General features: G+C 50.6%; 1 protein-coding gene and 1 non-coding gene across 3 annotated transcripts in view; both read right to left on the bottom strand.

Moving 5' to 3' along the window:
- Positions 1-20,198, bottom strand: part of FipoQ (F-box/LRR-repeat protein FipoQ) — a 695,691-nt gene that overhangs the window by 507,948 nt on the left and 167,545 nt on the right. The window lies entirely within an intron of this gene.
- On the bottom strand, positions 7,941-8,043 carry LOC126539280 (U6 spliceosomal RNA). Its single transcript, XR_007601276.1, has one exon. It is a non-coding gene; the product is annotated as a U6 spliceosomal RNA (small nuclear RNA).

Below are 20,198 nucleotides of genomic sequence, written 5' to 3'. Positions count from 1 at the left end.
TCCGAGCGCAGGCACTCGCGGGGAAGCACGAGAACCACCTCAATGTCCTATACGTAGACGCGGCCAGCACCGCACGAAGAACTGCATTTGTCACCAGTGTAGTCGACAATCACGGGACCGAAAAAAATGCGTCGTCAGTTTCCAGAGCGAGCCCTGCAGAGCCAGAGGAACTAGCGATAGCGTTAGCCATCACGACGACACCGCACTCGGAGTGCGTCCTAGTTCTGGCGGACTCTCGGACGGCATGCAGAAATTTTTCCAGGGCCGCACATCGCATTCTGATTGGGGCGCACCAGCTCCCGCCATACATACAAGTCGTGTGGGCTACGCGGCGCATGAGTCCATACGCGGCAATCAGCGGGCACACGCCTGCGCCCTAGCGTATGCACACCGGGAGTCGCGAGAGGGTCACACCGAGCAGTTCCACCTCGAGCCCATGCCATTAACCTACATGCACATCCTACAATCCTCTCGCCTTTCACGAAGAACACTACCGCCGCCTCATAATGCTCTGACACGACAGAAAGCCGTAATATGACGAAAACTGCAAACAAACACGTATCCTCACTTGAGTCTCTACCATGACATACACCCTGCGCTGTATTCCTATAAATGCCCACACTGCGATCAGTGCGCAACGCTTTACCACATGGTGTGTGGCTTGCGCAAGCACACCGTACCTCACACCCGTAACACACCCCACCACACGGCAATGGGAGGTAGCGCTGTCCAGCTCAGACTCGACGGACCAGCTCAACCTGGTCAACCGAGCGAGAAGGGCAGCAAAGGCCGCTGGACTCCTGGACTCAGGCGACCACCCACTGCACACAGGAAGAGCTACCTACGGTCGTGTGCTCTCTTCTATAAGTTTGCTCTATCGCTCTCTTCGGGAGAAAAGCGCTTCATATTAATTCACATGTTTGTGGTCGCACATGCGCACATTGAGAAAGTATATCAATAGCAAAAAGCCCAAATACCTTGAGTGCCATGGGCCACGCCTACGTTATCTAGGATGGCGGAAATCTGCGCCGTATAATTTTCAGGCCTGCGACATCACCAACACCGTTGCAGGCATATGGAGAGACAGATTGCGTTGTCCACGTGTGTATGTTACCCGCAGCAGCGGGAAGAGCAGCGGCCCTCGGGCAATTAAAGCATCGGCAGGAGGCGCCCGTACACTGTGGGAAACAGAGTATCAGCTTCAAAGCGGGAAATCAATTTAGTCACGAAAATTGGCGCACAGAAGCCGATACCCACGTTGTGAGCTACGCAGGGTAAACACCGGCGTCTCATTTGAGCGCTGTGTAATTGCTTTCTCAGGAGGCAGTGAGCTTTGATAAAGCTGGGAGCCGCACCTCTTTTTTAGTCAAATTAAAAAAAAAGGAAAGCTGGGCAGTAATCTGGAGCGGTCATATTCGGAAGGCGCACAGATTAGCGTCGGGAGCGATTGCCCAGAGGCTCGATTTTTCGCCAGGGAGCTTAATTTTTCTGATGGCATTACGTTGAAGCGACCGCCGTGTAATCGAGACTGTCCTTCCGCGCAGAAATTTGGACACCACGATAGAGGTTTCACTTTTAATAGGAAACGAGAGGGAACAACAAAAGAAAGATGCAAAGTACGAGACTGCGGCTGGCTTTTATGTCTCTGGGATGAAATATTAAACGAAGTGTTCGTCCAAGGACCTAGTTCTTTAATCCTGCAACGGAGCTATCCCGACATGCATTAACTTTACTGCCTTGTCGCATGTTATGAACGGACAATATATATAAGACAGTAGACCACGGGGGAATAAAAGGAAGAAACAAAGTCAGAACGTTTTTAGTGAGCCGCTTACGCGCATGCGTGCAATAGAGAAAGAGAGATATATATTGAGGAAAACCAAGAGTCTCTGGTTGAGGTAGACTTACTCTAGTATGCTGCTCTAATTGCATGAAAGAAGGAGAGATGAATCGCGCGTGCTCATTCGCCAACACTGACGGTCATCTATGATACTTGTTGCTCAATGTCTTTCAATCTATTTTAATCAAATGGAAAATTGGCATACACCCGACTTTTACACTGTGAAATAATTTGCGGACGCCCTAAGGGTGTGGGTTATTTTACAGTGTAGCACGTAAAACTGCGAGTATCGCACGCACGTACGCACGCACATACACACGCACACGCACACACGCACACGCACACACACACGCACACACGCACACACGCACACACACACAGTCTTCGACCATCGCGTCCAGAGGGCGACAGCTACTTTCCCCGTGATGTTTAAGTGCCCTCACAATTTTCACATGCGTTAAAGAAATATGGAATGGAGCGTCACTTAACGCAAGCACCGCGCGCTATTCAACTTGTTTTGTCAAAGCAAACTGTATCAGTGACATCCGTAAGTCAAGTGTCAGTTTGCGCGGTGCTTACCACTCTCCGCGTCACGATGCCCGTTTCCTTTAAGAACGTCGGGCCTCTCATCCCGGCTGCTCAACATGAAGCAATGAGTGCCGGTGTGCCCGAGGTCGGGTTAAAAAAACATTTGCACAAGTTAACTTTATTAACCTTATTTTTCACCCCCACAGTCCGTTATGTAAATAGTTTCCCTACCCTGGTCTATCCCCACTCCCTGCCCCTTTCCTTCACTTCCAACCCCCTTTCCACTGCTGACCGTTCATTCAGTTGTCGATCGGCAGATGCAGCTAACAGACGCGTACAGCGCGGTCAGCAGGAATTACCTTAACTACTTTACTTTTATTCAGTTCATTTAAATATAACCGACCAATTACTGCGCGTGCGGGAATGCCCAGTGGCGGTGACCGGCAAAGGTCAAAGGATAACGATGGTGTGACCGCAGAGTAACCGGAAGGCTGCAAATCCAGTTTAAATATTTTTAACTATACTACCGCAAAAGAAAAAAAAAGATTGATTTATGTCGCCAATCAGCTTGCACTAGCCAATGTTCCAGCCCGAACCAGTCGTATAACGGGTCGCCGCCGGCACCTCCGAGGCAAACGATGTACAAACAAGATCGCGTGTCGCGAAGCACAGGGCACATTTTACACGGCTTCAACAAGGAATGCGCCACCTGAAAGAAGGGGGCGTGCATGTCATCCGTGGTAAGAAAACATCGATATATGGACGACACGTACAAGACCGCAGAGAGACCGCAGACACCGCATCGGGACAGTTCGCTTGAAGGCAAAGGGGCGGATCGCGCTTAGGACATCTAGAGTGGGTGAGGGGGAGGGGGGGCGAGAGCGTGGCGAGAATTAGCCCGGCAGCGGAGCGAGAAAGTGCAGCGCGTCGCAGAGCGGACATTCCGTTGCGCGAAACGCAAAGGGGCAAGAACCGTGTGCTACGCTCCCGCACCGCAGCCTCACTACTGGACAATTAGATCGACTCGGTTGGCCACGGCAGTCGTTAAGCTCGAGTGTCGCGGCAAATTAAAGATGCGCGGCGCCGGGCCGCGACGCTTAATCATCTCGGCCGGTGCCACAGAAGCCGCCATCGTGCGTGCGACAAGAGCAAGGGGACACAGTGCCCCTGCGGTTTTGTATGTGTGCACCGCTAATCGCGCCTCGAGGACGACAAATGGACGACCGCCACCGTACGCCGCCCCCTCCCCCCCCCCCCCCCCCCCCAATTCCCTTCCGCGCCCCTCATCCACATCGCCCCACCTTGCTTCGTATCCCTGGGGGTGAATAGTGCTGACGGCGGTCACTTAACCATTACGTAAGCGCATGCTCAAAGTTAATAGAACACCCCGGAAACACCCTGCGCTTCGCACTTAAAAAAAAAAGGCTATTTAAACTCGATGCTTCTTCAAGGGTTCAAATGCTGCAAAAGTTTGAAGCTGAATAAGGGTTTCGGTTGTTCGGCACCTCTTTCCTGTCTAACCACTGCATTATTGATGAAACGTTTAGGCTTGATAGCCACCTCCTAAGCGCTGGATCTTATCAGTTTGACAGTGCCACCTACAGTATAAATTGCGAGATGCTGCTTTCGCTGTCTTAATTTGAGCGTGTTGATCGATTCGATCGAGGGACATCCTGACATCGGGTTCAAACAGCCTAAACGCTTGCACAAGTCGGCAAGCAACGCGCGGCAAGCTTTGGGTAGATGAATCATATATGCCCAGGACTAATTAACCACGTGGTAAAACCGGCGTCTGAAACTCTACACGCCTGATCCAGACGTCTGAAACGCTGGAACACATATGTGATTGCCCAGCATATATGTGTGAGTGACGGGTGCTTGGCAGTTTCTTAGCCAGCATTGGCAGTCAACACCTGCGAGAGTGATTTATTCTCAGCCCGTGGCCTGCATGCATGAAACTGCAACTGCAACAATGAAAGCATTGTTGCAGTTCCTGCGTGACACGGGACTAGACGAGGCGCTCTACTAGGGCCACTGTCTTCTGTACATAAGCATTCACTCCATCTTGTCTCATAATCATTCGTTCTTGCACTTTCGCTCCGCCATCTTCTTGGCCAATTCGGAGTAGAGCCCACCAGCTCAGGTCGCCCTCTCTGCCATTCCCGTAAATAACATGTCTCGCCCTCTCGAAAACGAAACCTTGTCACTCGATACTTCACACATTTTCCTTTTTCAGCGCAGTCTCCGTTTCTCTGCATACACATTTTTCCGAGCGAACGAGAAGCTCGAAAGTAGCTGTACAACAGCTCTCCGTTCTACACAGTGACCCGCAATGCCCCACGGATCGCCTTTTGGCGTCCGCACCCACTTGGCCTGGCATTTGATCCTACAAATATCCATACAGGTACAAGTCCCAATGAGCTATAGTTCATAGGCTGGCGCAGACGCGCTTTCCATATCACTCTGCCAATTCTCTCCGCTGTTAAGCAAAACTGTTTTCTTCCCTCCAGCTTAATTTTGACACAGTAAACCTTCTAGTACACTCCTCAGTTACACATGAATTCACTTTGATGGGCGAGCCCGTGGTGCGTAAGCTCTTGCACGCAAGTGTACCGGTGCTGAATGCAATCATATGTGTTACCAACACAAACTGAAACGCGAACAGGAAAAGGAACACGAAAATGCCACATGATATGCTGGACGCCTACCGCTTGTCCGCATTTCGACTTGAGATGATAGGACCTAAAGAACCAGTATTAGCTTTGTCAATCCCATACAGGTAGGGTAAAGTTGGCGTCAAAACTGTATCGGCGAGGCAGTTCCATCAAAAAGGTCTAATTCCACAAACTTTGGTCACCTGGGCCCGAAATAAGCAGAGAACTGTGCTGCCGCGAAACACTCCCTACTGAAATGTTCAATATGCAGTAGAATATTTCCATACATTTTCCCTAAGATTACCATAGAAATTAAACGGAATTTACATAAATCCATGCCGATTCCATAAGAATTATACGGGAATCCCACGGAAAATATTTGGAATTATTGGAATGGCATACCGAACGTCTCAGTAAAGCTAATGCAGACTCCCGTTCCTCATTACTGGCTTTTTTTTTTCATTTGCTCCCCTCTCCCTCGGAGGGAAGCAGGCAACCCCAAAGCGGCGCCCACCTCCGCTTCGCTGACCCTTGCCCCTCAACAACCACCCCCCACCCCCTTTTGAGAGGACTGTTATCATGCCCATCCTACACACTACCTTCCGCGCTAGCGCGTAATGGCAATAACTCAGCGCGACACATTCCCGGCGACAGCGTCTGGCTTACGCCCATAGACAAACGCAATTTAAGTGAACATGAAAGGAAGGAAAAAGAAAGGAGGGAAGAATTATCGTGGGGCTGAGCCGAAAGGAAATCGTACAGCAGAACTTAACTCGCGTTCGTCCGAGCACAGGGAGACACGAAGGGGCAACCCGGAGATCATTTGCGAAGATGCACCGATGAAAAACTGGTTTGCTTTTCCGAGACCGGAAAAAAAAAAAAAAAAAGAAAGGTCGGTAATACCTGACCGTGGTTCTTGTGCCAGCGTGTGGCCTTTAAACAGCCGTGCCTGCCCCCACCCACACCTCACCCTAGAACACCTCTTTCATTCTTTCCCTCGTGCTCGCTTTATTCAGTTCTCTCGCTCCGGCGCGCGCCTCGGCGACTCGATTAACCGATAACCGAAGGTCATCGCGGGTGGAGAAGGAAGCGCCGTGGGCGAGCCAAGACTGACAAAAACAAACAAACAAACAACGGAGACAGAATTCTTCGCAGGTAGGCATCAACTCAGACGGCCAGCACGCCTATCGTCGTGTACCGTAGCGGACGCTGCAGGGGGACCCTCACTCTGAGCGCGCACTGAAGATAAGCGTCCGGAGGACACACGCGTGCGCCGCAACAAGTACTGCGGTAGGCCGGGCGGAGGTGCCAGAAACGCAGCCGCCAGACGAATTCGACGGGGCGTGAACAGGTGCGAACTTGCCGGAACCAATGGGGCGGAACGATAAGGACAGGAGGGAGTACCTGGCCCGCCGTCGTCATCGTCGTCGTTAAGAGGCCCACAGTGGGTCCCAGTAGCCTTGCGGCAAACGGCACTCCAACAGAAGCAAGAGCGTCGTCGTATTAAGAGCCGTGTACGTGCCCTCCGTGCGCGTTTCTGTCGACAACAGATAAATTCGACAACAGATAAATAACGTTCTCTCCCGACGTTGCGCGTACTTCAAGCGATGGTAGACTGCATGCCTCGTGGACGATAGAGGTTATAAAGGAGGGAACGTCTAGGGTACCCTGGCTGATAAGGCCGACGTAAATAAGACCGTTGCTGAAACTCTCGAACACCACTGGACTCCGAGATCACCTTTCGACGGTTTGGTGCATGCTCCTCTCCAAGTGCTGGCACGCGTGCTTCCGGCCTGTGACTTTCACGTACCGCGAGGCTTGCGCACGCAAGAACACGCGTGCCTTCACCGCACGACACTTCACGTGACCTATGCAGACTGCCTTAAGTACAGAATTTAGACTTCCCAATCTTCTCTCTGTGTAACGTTATCGTAGACATGCAACATTTCCTTTGCAAATGCAGCCGCCTCTGGTTCTCAGGGGGGTCATCTCTGAACACGAACTAGACAGCCACCTTAAGCGCATAGCGTACGCCGCAAGCGTTCCCCGGTAAGCATTACGGCTGTATAACCTGCAGCTGCCGGGAAGCGGAAACTTTAGCATAAGAAGCTGGGAGTGACGTAACTACACTTTCATAGTTAAAGAACCCGCCTACCAAGTGTGATAGCGCTACGGAAAGGCCACTCATAGTTAGGACTCCCAAATGCCAGCGTTAACACGATCAGCGGCGAAAGAAACAGCAACGTCAATGTGCACAAACGGTATCGTGCTCAGGCTCGGCAGGACCCAGTTGAAAAGGCTTCGTCGCATTCGTCTATCGAATCGTGTGATACCACAGCCGCGCGGGGCAAGCACCTTCAGAGCGTGGATTGGAGCTTTTTTTTCTTTCTTTTTTTTTTTTTTGAACAGTGGAATATAGACAGGCTAGATATTATATACAAATATTTACAGGCAATACATCAAATATGGATCACTTGATAAAAATTTCAGTGGTGGATCCACAGTGTCGTGTTGCACTCGCAGCATTTCTCACGGGTCGGTTTCTCCTGGTGCAACTGCGGATCGAAACGCCTCAAGCGTCTCACCGCGCTTGCTTCCCCGCGAAAAAGGGCTTTCTATATGCTCCTTTTCCAAGCGTGCTTTCCGCGACGTTCGGCCTTAGAGGCCAGATTCGTCAAAGCTTCGCTTTAAAAGATTCCGCATAACCCATTTAACTATGACTGTCGACGGCAATGCGTTCAACATTGGATAAGTATAGCGAAACAACGTATTGCGGCCGACGAAACGAGTTCTGGATGAGGCGTGTATACTGCGGCGGGACCGCTCTTTCGCGCTCCCCGAAGAACACGACGCCACCCAGCGGCGCCGCCGCGAAGCCTGCGCGTGAACTCCGAGACGCTTGGAGCGCCGGTGCGTGCGAACGCTCAGAACGTTTCACGATTTTTCGTGTCATCCTTGCGCAAGGGCCATGCAACTCTTCTCTGCATCGTTCCAATTTTAGTGTATGTACTTTGGAAGTACGCCGAGAAACGCGCCAAGCGGCAACCGGGCTCGGCCATCGCACTTCTTTCTAGACGCACTATACCAACTATAATAGTCGCGTTTCCAAGAGGTACGCGCGTGGCATCCGAGACGAGAAGTGTGGCGCGCCGTTTCCTCAAAAGGCTGAAAATTGTGCCCTCGCTTCGCCGCATCCGCTGTAGCACATTATCAGCGAGCTAAGTTGGTGAGAGGTTCACTGAAGAATGGAACATGCCCAGTGCACTCATATCGCACAGCTCGCTGAAGCGCTGGCGTGAAAGGCGTCCACTAAAAAACGGCACTCGTTCGGTGCATTTGCGGCGCTGCTTGCAATACGTCGGGTTGCTGTCCTTGAGAAACTCTTATGACGAGGGTTCGACTTCGTCCAGTATCGCATAAAGTCACAGGATCTCTTTCGCCATTGTACAGCGGCACATATTAGTCACCCAATATGGCGTCAAAGACGTTCATTGCAGAGTAGCACGCGCCTAGTGGACATACCCAGAGCTACAAGGCGTTATCGAACAGGTTCATTGAAGACCAGCACAATCCGAATGGCACATACACAGTGCTCCAAGTTGGTGTCAAAAAGTTCCATTGAATAGCGGTACTTACACTCTAAAAACAGTTGCACCCTTTGGGGTGTATATTTACCACACAAAAATAATCGTGATCTGTCTTGCCCGTATTTCCTTTCTTTAACGCTTCGAACCCGGCACTACCAAGTCGCGAACGGCATGTGCGTTATCAGCATGACAGAGCATTCTCGACAGGAAAGTAATGAGCGCAGCCTTTTTAATAAAGGAAATGCGCGCAAGACAGATGACGATTATTGTTGTGTGGCAAATATACAACCCAAAGGGTGTAAACATTTTTTAGAGCGTACCCAGTTCCGCACCTGCCCACGCCAGAGTTCGCTGAAGCGCGGCACGTATGTACACAATGCCCCAATGGCGACCCAAGTTGGGCCTACGGTTGGTTTCCAACCCTGTTGCCTCAGCACAGCATTCCGATGAGCTACCGATTCGCCAATGCTACACAATGAGCCACGTTCGCGGGAAAACGGTTAGAGATAAACAAACCTAGCTCCCGGAAAGTGCGTGAAGTACCCTAAGAATGCCAATGCATTAAAAATTATTCGATGAATATCAGATTCATCTTGTCATGCAAGTTCAAAAAAGTGACGCCTCGCAACGTGCTAGTCTCTCGCATAAGAATAGTTGTTTTAAGCATTCATTCAGCCCTAATCCGCTAGTGGAATTCCGCTAGTGGAATGCGCCCTTTAAATAACTGGTTCATCTGGCGAAACAGGTAATTCGCGTAATCGATCATTTCGCCTGAGGTGTCAGCTGGTGCGGAAAAAGTGCGAACCTAAAAGAAGTACACTTCCTTAAGCACCTGCTATAGCCTAATTGAGGCTAAGGAAATTTTCCGCTCCGGGGCTACGCGTTTAATATTCTCGCCATTCGTGAAATCATCTCAGCGGCTTAAGATTCAACCAACACCAAGCCCTATCAGCGCGCCATTCCTGGCACATTCTCCATCTCGGCTTGAGCACGACGCGAAGCCACCGCCAGCTTTGGTGGAATTCTCACCATATCGCCGAAGCAAATTTCCATACACAGACAACCCAATGAAATATGCAAACAGCGACGTTGAGAAAAAGGGAGGAAGGATAAGGGAGAGAGAGAGACATCCAGAAACGCGACGCGCCGAGATGCCTGCAACAATCAACAATCTAACGGATGCACGCGTGCATTTATTAACCCAGCGCGCAGGTCGAGAGGCCGCGCTCGAACTTCCCCAAGCGTGCCTTGTGACGGCGTGCGCGGATTGCATGCATTCCGCGCGGGTCCCCAGAAAACCGCGCGAAGCAACGGGCGAATCGTGCAATTTTGCAATGGCGGATGGAGAGAGTCGCGCGGGAGGAAATATAATTGATGGTGTCGCGTCAATTCTCAAGGCTAAGCGGATACATGTCGCTTGATCGTTATCCTTATTGAATAGCGCGGTTTGGCTGCCAAGTTCGGACGCAATCACCCCCTTTATTATTTTTCTTGCACTGCATTCGACCTTAATACATATATGGTTTCTTTTCTTTTCCGTATATTTTTCATTGGGCATGCGCCAGCCGTTATTAAATGAGAGCATATCGCTTGTCCTTTCCTTCTTTCTCTCTCTCTTTCTCTCTTTTCCCCCTTCGTGAGGCGATTGCAGGTCGACCAGCGCAATCTGCACCGAAAGGCGACGGAAGGTCGAAAATTGAGCAATGAATCTTTGCAGTCACCTAGAGGTGGTTGGTGCGAGTGGAACCCCGTATCAGAGGTACTGTCGCAATTAGCAGATGCGGGATCGCTGTCTTCATCCGCTTGCGCAAAACACCTTTGGAATATAGAAATTCAGCTTCATTTCCTTCCACATTCAGCGTTTCTGCTGACATCCGTTTTCGTTATTGTACGCCCACGGCGGTGCGCGTAAATGCACAAGTCCGGCTACTGGCGCCCCATGGATTTCAATTTCGAAGATAACATGCATGCAGGGCATGTCGAGGGAAGACAGCAACGCAAACGACTGCACAAGTGCGTGGCGTGCATACCTGGCTGCAAGCGTAAGCAGATATTGACGGAACGATTGATATTGAAATATAAGGATAGAATTGCGATAAGTGTGTAGCTATGTGAAAGACACAACTGCGGCTCGTATAGTTTGATGTTCTCAACGAGCATTAATTTAGCCCTGAGACGTATTCAAAACGCCAGTTTTGTTAAACAGGCGCTTCATAAATCTATGATATCTAAAAGACACCAACAGAAGTGATCGACCAGAGTCAGTGTAGGCAACCGCTTCTACAAACGAACAATAACTATACATAACTACGCTGCCAAATAGTGTTGTCTAGCAGCGACTAGACGTCGACTAACGGAGTGGGCCTAACGGGACTAACGGACTCGGACTAACGGATTCAGACTAACGGATTCGGAGCACCAAAGTTTGCACAAAGCTAAAACTAACTGCCTCGTTAATTATGACAATCCTCTTCGCTGCCGCCTCCATTCCCATCCACACCTGCACTGCCGTTTCCCTGCAGACAACGGCTACAATACAGTGAAGTATACCAAAATGCCGTTCACGCGTACTGTAGGGAAGCTACCCAAAATGAGTTAATAGAATGACTGGTACTTCGGCCTTGAGAATGGCAAGCGACACCCAATCGTTTGTTACAACCGTAGTTAGAGGCACGACGTCCCGGCTGCGATTTGACCCACAACCTCATCCGAACCGCCGTGTTTTCAGCAAGCCGTGCCGCTAGTTGAGTGTAAACTGCCGGCGCCTCCGAGAGGGACGAAAGCGTCGGAGCGGAGAATTGAGGATTTGCATTTGTGTGTTCTTCTTTCTTCATATTTTAAATTTGTAACTCACTACCTGCCATCTATCTCCTGTAAGATAAACACTCATTCTTGAAGCCCTTCGAGGCTCCCGCGTGCGCGGGCGCTACGGCACCCGAAGAAGTAGTAGTAAACATCACTTAGGAAAAAAGAAAACACTCACCGATTACTACGATACTTGCTAATGCGATATTCGAGCGCATTTCAATATGCGTTTTCATTTCGCGACATATTAGCTGGCGCGGACAGTATGCATCGTGCGGCACGCTGTACACGGAGCGAAGTGTGGCGCAATTGTCTCGCTAATCTAGACACCGCGAGAGCCAACGTGTGGGTGAAGCATGGGCGCGATTCACAGCAGCCGCCACCGACAGACCAACCCGCTCTAGTCTGGCGCCATCTCGTAGCCATTGTCACCGCACCACTCTTCTCAATCTTTCGGCATACCCTCCGCCTCCAGTTTGCTCCTCGCGTCTTTCATCCACTCCACCTACCTCTAGGTCGCGTCGCTTTCAAACCCCACTGCGCTCTGCGCCCGCTTTCATCTTTCGCCATGCTCGTTCACTCGGTTACGTCGACAGTCGCCGCAGGAACAGACGACCTAAGAGCTGGGCTCTAGAAAATAATGGTGTAATTAATAGGCAGTTACCCGCTTTCTCGAAGTAACTTCCAAAGTTTCGTCATACTTTTGATTCCATAGGCCTGTTTCGGGAAAAGGTATTAGGGACGGTAGTCTAGAGTTCCCCGTAGATTGCTAAAATAATGACACGCCCCGTCTAATATCGTCATCGCCACATTCTCTATCATTGCAGCTACTGAGAGGCATTTACCTCTGCAACGCAACATTGTTCTGTCGCTTGAGTATGGGTGTGACGTTTCAAGAAAATATATGTGTGTGTGTGTGATGCGGATCCTACGCACTGTGGGAGTCGATGTAGCGAAGCTTTCTGTGCTGTTCGCGCTGACCGACGGTATTTGGCGGTGACGTAGGCGACACAAACAGTCGTGAGGGGATGTCCAACGCTACTTTGCGCGCGCCACTAGTGCTTGTCTACGTAGTATACGGAACACGCCGCGAGAAGGTGTTTTCTTGATCCGTTGTTGCACGCCACTGTTCGTAGCCTGCGAGCAGGTTAGCGCCGCCATCACTTCCCACGGCGCATCATATCGTGCCTGCCCTGCTCATCCGCTGGACGGCCGCTTCGGTAGCGTCCAATTTGACACTGTGGTGCTTTAATGCTTCTGCACTCCCGGCGTCCTTTGTCCGCATGGACGAACTTGTACGGTGCTTGTATTTATTTTTTCGGAAACAGCAGAAATGTGCCATGCCGTACCTGGGATTTTTCTTTTCCAGGCTGTCCGCAACTGTTGCCGTATGTCTGTTAGTAGCGTTTTCTTTACTGAGGAGACCCCAAACGAAGCATGCTTTGTCACGGCGCCTTTCCCATTTCAAGCGATCCTACTATGTATGCGAGCTGTCATGAGCGAAGAATGGCAACTCTATTATTCACCTCTTCGCCATGACTTTCTTTTCTATTTTTCTTTTTCTAGGGAGGGGGGGGGGGTATTTTCTGTACGCTCGCTCTACTTACTCTCTGACATTCTATGTACGCTATGGACCACCAACACGATGTGCAAGGCGGCGGCGGCAGCGGCGGCAGCGTCAGCAGAAATGCCGAAGGAAGAGGCCACGAAAGCTTCGCTCCAGTCGATCTTCCAACTATCAGCTCCATTGCCGAGACATCCGGAGGTTCTCAACACGGTTACCTGCTGTCGTCTTCAATAACATATTTTCTATGCAAAAGCGTCATACAGCGCAGCTTCAGACCTTGGATGCACCCGCCTCCCAAATGCACATCTCCAAAGGCGCATGAGTTCCACTCTCAGTAACACTGGCGAACAATATTATTCCCTTCACCATAAGCCGAGAGAATGGAGCAGCACGTCACCAGATGGTCTGACAACGGCAGCAACATAACGGATGCTACTTTAAAAAGCAATCATGTGGAGTGCAGTTTAACCCTGACGATACCGTGAAGATCGTGCGAAGTGAAACACTACATAGTGTGTCATATATACCACGATTGCTAAAGTGAGTGAGTGAGCAAGCTCTCATTTAATTGTTGTTTCCAGCAGCTGTTGCAACAAGTAGTTGCACCACTCTTTCCCATACGCTGCACATTACGCCATATATATACAGGGCATGATGACAGCTCAGATAATGCGGGCTTGCGTTCGCTTACGCAACACTTATTACATGCACTCTTCTAAACTTACAGGGATTAAATAAGGAGAAACCCGGTAAAAGAACCCAGTTTGCATAGCTGACAAGTAGCCGTTAATTGGGCCCACAAACAGCCCACATTCTCGCCTCGACAGACCTTGCTTCGACCAAAGTCCTTGCCTCTTTCTTGCCGAACGTCAGGTCTGACAAAGCAAGAACATAGTATCTCTGCAGCGACTAGAGCCCACGGACACATGGTGACACTTGTCTTCGCCGTGCCCCGAAAAACCGTGGCACGTTAGAAGGGCGCCGAAAATACCGCCTACGGTGCACTAAACTGGCAGAGAAGCCCACTATCAGCGCTCCGTAATCGCTCCAAATTAATAACCTTGCACGGATAAACCGTTTGGCTTACCGCTGGATGCCGTGGCACCGAATGCGACAGCGCAGCGGTGCGCATTAAAAAAAAAATGTGACGAGCGATCGTTGACAGCGACGACGTCAAGGGCGGATAACGACATCGACGACTGGGCTCACCGTGCGGAGCGTTCAAGGGCTGCCCAACTGACAGCGCAGTTCCGGTTGTGGGATGGATGTCCGCGGTGGGATAGTTCTATGCCAAAGGGAGAGTGACGAGCGAGTATATGCGTCGTCAACGCCTCGCCACCGCTGAAGCGGCAGGCCTCACGGGCGTGACTTTTTTTATATGACTGCTAATGATGCTCCTTTCTTTTTAAGGGAATCTTAGCATTGTTAGACAAGTTTTCTTTTCGGGTATCTAACTGTCTCACCAAAAATTTTGAGCCGACCCCGAACGTAGTGCAGCCTAAAAGTGTGTTGTACCATTCGCGAGGATATGCGCCACCGCGTCATGTGTCACTGTGTCTGTGCCACTGACTATGTGCCGTTATGCATGCACGGATTTCACAACGGCGGCGGCGGCGCCAGAAGGCGTAGCGTGGCCAGACGGTCGTTCGAGATGGGAGCACGGCATTATTAAAAAAAAAAAAAAAAGCATCGAGCGTTCACAGACACTTCACCGACAGTCACATACACAACAACAAAAATAAAAAAAGGAATAAAGGAAAACTATCAATACCGCACAAATCATAACACATCATCAAAGCCAAATACGCACGTAAACACAAAATCAGACTTGAGTAGCCCACAAAAGAGAAGGCAGCCGAAATCTCGCTGGTTTTTACGAGTTCATACATTTGTGTACGTTTCGAACCGCGAGCTGCACGAGCGAAGCAACACCAGTCCACAAGCAACGCCAGTCCACAAGCAACGCCAGTCCACAAGCAACGCCAGTCCACAAGCAACGCCAGTCAACAAGCAACGCCAGTCAACAAGCAACGCCAGTCCACAAGCAACGCCAGTCCACAAGCAACGCCAGTCAACAAGCAACGCCAGTCAACAAGCAACGCCAGTCCACAAGCAACGCCAGTCAACAAGCAACGCCAGTCAACAAGCAACGCCAGTCCACAAGCAACGCCAGTCCACAAGCAACGCCAGTCCACAAGCAACGCCAGTCCACAAGCAACGCCAGTCCACAAGCAACGCCAGTCAACAAGCAACGCCAGTCCACAAGCAACGCCAGTCCACAAGCAACGCCAGTCCACAAGCAACGCCAGTCAACAAGCAACGCCAGTCAACAAGCAACGCCAGACTGGCATGGCTTTGTCGTATGTTAGTTACCATTGAGACGTGACCACGTTGGCGCCTAAGTTTTCACCCTTCGATTTCAAGAACGCGTACAAAAGAAAATCGCTGAAATGATGCCCGAATTTTTCTGCCAAGGTAATACGAACGGAGGCTAACGTCTAGGGCACCGTTTATGTTGTTTCTGCTGGATCCTGATGACGGAAGTCAGCTGCAGGAACAGCCATAAACACCTTCAGCAGTAAAAGCAAATAAAAGGGAGTAACACAATGTAAAGAGAGAGAGAGAGAGAGAGAGACAAAGGAGAGGAAAGACAGGGAGGTTAGCCAGTGTAAGTCCCGGCTGGCTACCCTGTGCTGGGGAAAGGGGTAAAGGGAATAAAAGGAGAAAGAAGAAGAGGAAAAAAAAAATGGGAAAAAAAAAAGAAAATTGACACAGTAACGCGAAACTACGCGCTACAACGTTCAGAGACGGTCACACAATTGGCATGTCCTTAAAAACTTCAACAAAGCCCTTAAGGCCTTGAGTGCCGAAGCCCGTCTGGACCAGTGTCCTAGAGCTTTTTCCTCTGTAAAGGGGCGATTGTCCAGTTTTGCGAGAGCGGTCACGAGCACTTTTCTTCGCACTGCGTAACGGGGACAGTCACAAAGGAGGTGTTCAATCGTCTCCTCGCAGCCGCAGGTGTCACAAGTAGGGCTGTCGGCCATTCCAATGCGGAATGAATAGGAGTTTGTGAATGCCACGCCGAGCCACAGGCGGCACAGAAGTGTTGCTTCCGCTCGTGGCAACCCTGGTGGTAGGCGGAGTTGCAGACGTGGATCCAATTTGTGGAGACGTGCATTCGTGAATGCACTGGTGTTCCACAGATTCTGTGTAAGCTCGCGGGCGAGGGAGCGAAGACTTGTGGCTGCATCTGTTCTTGACAGCGGTATGGGTGTAATCTGGGCACCATCATGAGCCGACCGGGCAGCGTCATCCGCACTGTCATTTCCTGAAATTCCACAGTGACCCGGTATCCACTGGTAGATGATGTTGTGTCCCTTGTTGATTGCGTGATGGTGGAGTAGTCGGATGTCTGCGACTAGTTGCTCATTTGGTCCATGGTTGAAAGGGGACATCAGACACTGAAGAGCTGCCTTTGAGTCACATAAGATGGACCATGAATGTGATGATTTGTGAACAATAAACTCCAGAGCAGCACGGATAGCTGCGAGTTCTGCAGCCGTCGATGATGTGATGTGAGATGTCTTGAACTTGAGGGTAACGCACTCTGCGGGAATCACCACTGCTCCAGCTGAACTATTAGAGGATACAGAACCGTCTGTGTAAACGTGGATGCGTCCTCTGTGCTGTTCATGTAGCATTGAAAGCACGGTTTGTTTGAGGGCGAAAGTTGACATCTCCGTTTTCTTTTTAATACCGGGAATAACAAGAAGAGCCTGGAGTGGATGGAGGCACCACAGCGGTTGAGATGGTCGTGCTGCAGGCGTGAAGTTCAACGGTAAAGTTCCATGGTTGGCGGCAATAATCTTGCTAAACGCTGAACGAGGTCGAGCGGCAGGAAGGGAGGCGAGATGATGCGATGGAAGTCGGGCGAAGTGCCTGATATGCATCCTTAAGGTGTCGACTTGAAGATACGTGTTGATGGGGTGGTCATGCGCGATGGCTATTGTTGCTGCCGTGGACGCACATCTGGGAAGACCAAGGCAAATTCGCAGAGCTTGAGCTTGTACAGATTGGAGGGCACGGAGGTTGGTCTTGCCGGTCCCACCCAGTACAGGTAAGCTATAGCGCAGGAGACCAAGGAACAGTGCGTTATAGAGTTGGAGCATCGCACTCACAGACGCACCCCATGACTTTCCCGCAAGAAATCTGAGCAAGTGGGTTATCATGACTAATTTCCTTTTTAGGTAGGAGACATGAGTACTCCAGGAAAGGTCTCGATCGATTATCACTCCTAGAAAGCGGTGCGTCTTCTCGTAGGCAATTGGCTGTCCATTAATTCTGATAACGTACGGTTTCATTGCTTTACGCGAGAAAGCGACTATAGAGCACTTCTCGCAGGACAGCTCCAGACCTCGTGCTCGAAGATAACCTGATGTTACAGTGGCCGCTTTTTGAAGTCTGGCGCGCACCTGAGGACGCGTCGCTCCTGATGACCAAATGCATATATCGTCTGCATAGATCGACACATGGACGGATTCCGGAAGGGTGTGAACCAGGTCGATGAGCACCAGGTTAAATAGAGTGGGGCTCAAGACTCCGCCTTGTGGTACGCCTCGGTAGGTGTTGCGTTGTGATGACGCACCGTCCTCTGTTTGCACAAAGAATGACCTGTCCTTCAAGAAGCTGGATATCCACCGAAATACAAGGCCGCCGAGGCCGACATCACCCAAGGCGTCCAGGATGGCTTGATGGGTTACGTTGTCATATGCGCCTTTAACATCCAGGAACATCGCCGCTGACAGTCTCCTGAGGCTTTTTTCGTGCTGAACAGACGAGACAAGATCTATGACGTTGTCTATAGAAGAGCGTCCGCGTCGAAAGCCTGCCATAGCGTCAGGATATAACTTGTAATGTTCTAGATACCACTCTAGACGCGTCAGCACCATCCTCTCCATCACCTTTCCTAGACAACTGGCCAGAGCAATGGGACGATAAGACGCCACGTCTAGGGGTGATTTACCTGGCTTGAGCAAAGGCACAAGGCGGCTAGACTTCCATGCAGCTGGAACTTCTCCTTCACGCCATGAATTATTGTACACGTCTAGAAGTGCATGCCGGGCTGTGTGACCGAGGTTTCCAAGAGCTGCGTATGTCACCCCGTCAGGCCCAGGCGATGAGGAACGTCTGCACGCTGCCAACGCCGCCTGCAACTCCTCGATGGAAAACAAATTGTCCATACGAGAATCTCGCGAGATTGGAACATCACGGGGATCACGTGTGGCGAACGATGGCGGTAGACCAGCAACCTTGAAACAGAAGTCCTCCGCTACGTCGATCTCTCTGCGACCTTGATAGAGAGCCAGGCATTTGAAGGGGTGGCGTTGTTGCGGTGATGTTCGAAGACCACGCACTGTTCTCCAAATATGTGAGAGGGGTTTATGCGGATCAAGGGTATCACAGAAGGTTTTCCATCTTAGAGACTGCAGGGAGTTGATCCGACGCTGGATCTTCTTCTGTATGCGTCTCGCCTCCCTTAGGTCGTAGATGGACTTGGTGCGCCTGTACCTTCTTTCCGCGCGACGGCGGATTGCTCGAAGCCGCTCCAATTCTGCTTCGAATTCAGAAAATTTAGGAACAGGCCTAAAAGATCTTGTGGCTTCTTGAGCAGCGGCGTTAATTAGCTTCTCGATGTTGCCAGGCAGACAATCCTGGATCTCTTGGCTATTCTTCTCCATGAGCAACGTGTATTTAGGCCAGTCGATGTGATGAAGAACTGTAGTAGAGTGTGACTTGCGTATGCCGTCGATTTTAACATATGTTGGAACGTGGTCACTACCATGCGTTTCGTTGTCCGTGAACCATTTCACACTGGCACTGAGGCATCTTGAAACAAAAGTCAAGTCCAGGCAGCTGCTGTATGTCAATCCCCGCAGAAAGGTGGGACTGCCATCATTTAGGCAGCAGAGCTCATGATCCGACGCGAAGGATAGTACACGTCTTCCTCGACAGTCCATCTTTAAGCTTCCCCATAGCGGATGATGCGCATTGAAGTCGCCGGTAATAACCCATGGTCCAGGTGTCGCAGTTAAAATTGTACTTAGCCTTGCGCTGTCAAATCGACTCGAAGGTGAAATGTAGGCACCTATGAGCGTGAGTGCGACGTTCTTGCATTTTATAGTCAAACACACATACTGATTGTCGTCATCAGGTGCCACTGGGTGTAAAACATATGTGAAATCGCATCTGATATAAACTATGACTTTGCTGCGGTCGGTACAGGTGGCAGACATCAAAGCTTCATATCCTGATAGGCGGATGGCGCTCTCAACGTTTGGTTCACAAAGGACGATTATTGGAAATTTGTTCTTAAAAACAAACGGACGAAAGTCCGAAATGCGCGATTTAATGCCTCTGACATTCCATTGGAAGATAGACGCTTCCTTGACTTCTCTAAGGAACGAATGTAGAGGAGCAGCCATGGTGCTTCTCAAGACCGGACAGTACCGGATACAGGGCATCCAGTATTTGAAGTGCGCCTCGAGCCGCCGGAGTGTGTATGGCGGTCAGTAGTGCTCGTAGCGTGTTCATAAGGGCCCTTATCATGGTGACAACTTGTTTGTCGTTGTCTTGGTTGCTGCCAGAAGGTGAAGCGTGATTCGGCGAGCGTGCTACATCTTGTCGCTCCGCTGGTGGATCTAGCTGTGGCAATGGCGGCCACTCCTCGCTTGAGGCAATGATATTGGAGACTTTCTGCTGAGGAATCTCATTGCTGCTATTGCTAGTTGTATGCGTAAGTTTCTGGACTGTCAGTGGACGCGGTGCATCCTTAGCAATAGCAGTGGGTTTCCTAGATCTTTGACGACGTGAGCGTCGACGTCGCACCTTAGCGGCAGCCTCCCTGTGCGACGAACCATCCCTGACCATTTGCCTCAAGACTTTCGCCTCATTTTTCACATGTGGGCAATTCTTCGAAGTTGCATCGTGAGAGCCCTGACAATTGGCGCACTTTTGGTTTTCTGCACGACAGGCGTCGGAGCTGTGCGACCCAGAGCACCGTGAGCACACGGCAGCGTTTGTGCAAACCGCACTAACGTGCCCTATCCTTTGACATTTCCTGCACTGAAGCGGCTTTGGCACAAAAGGCCGTACAACGTGTCGGAAGTGACCGACCTTGACGTGGGACGGTAGGCTGTCTCCTTTGAAAGTTAACTTGA

Source organism: Dermacentor andersoni, chromosome 11 (assembly GCF_023375885.2).
Source record: "Dermacentor andersoni chromosome 11, qqDerAnde1_hic_scaffold, whole genome shotgun sequence".
In the NCBI taxonomy this organism is placed as follows: domain Eukaryota; kingdom Metazoa; phylum Arthropoda; class Arachnida; order Ixodida; family Ixodidae; genus Dermacentor; species Dermacentor andersoni.
The sequence above is the reverse complement of the archived record's forward strand: the minus strand, read 5'-3'. Positions and strand labels throughout refer to the sequence as shown.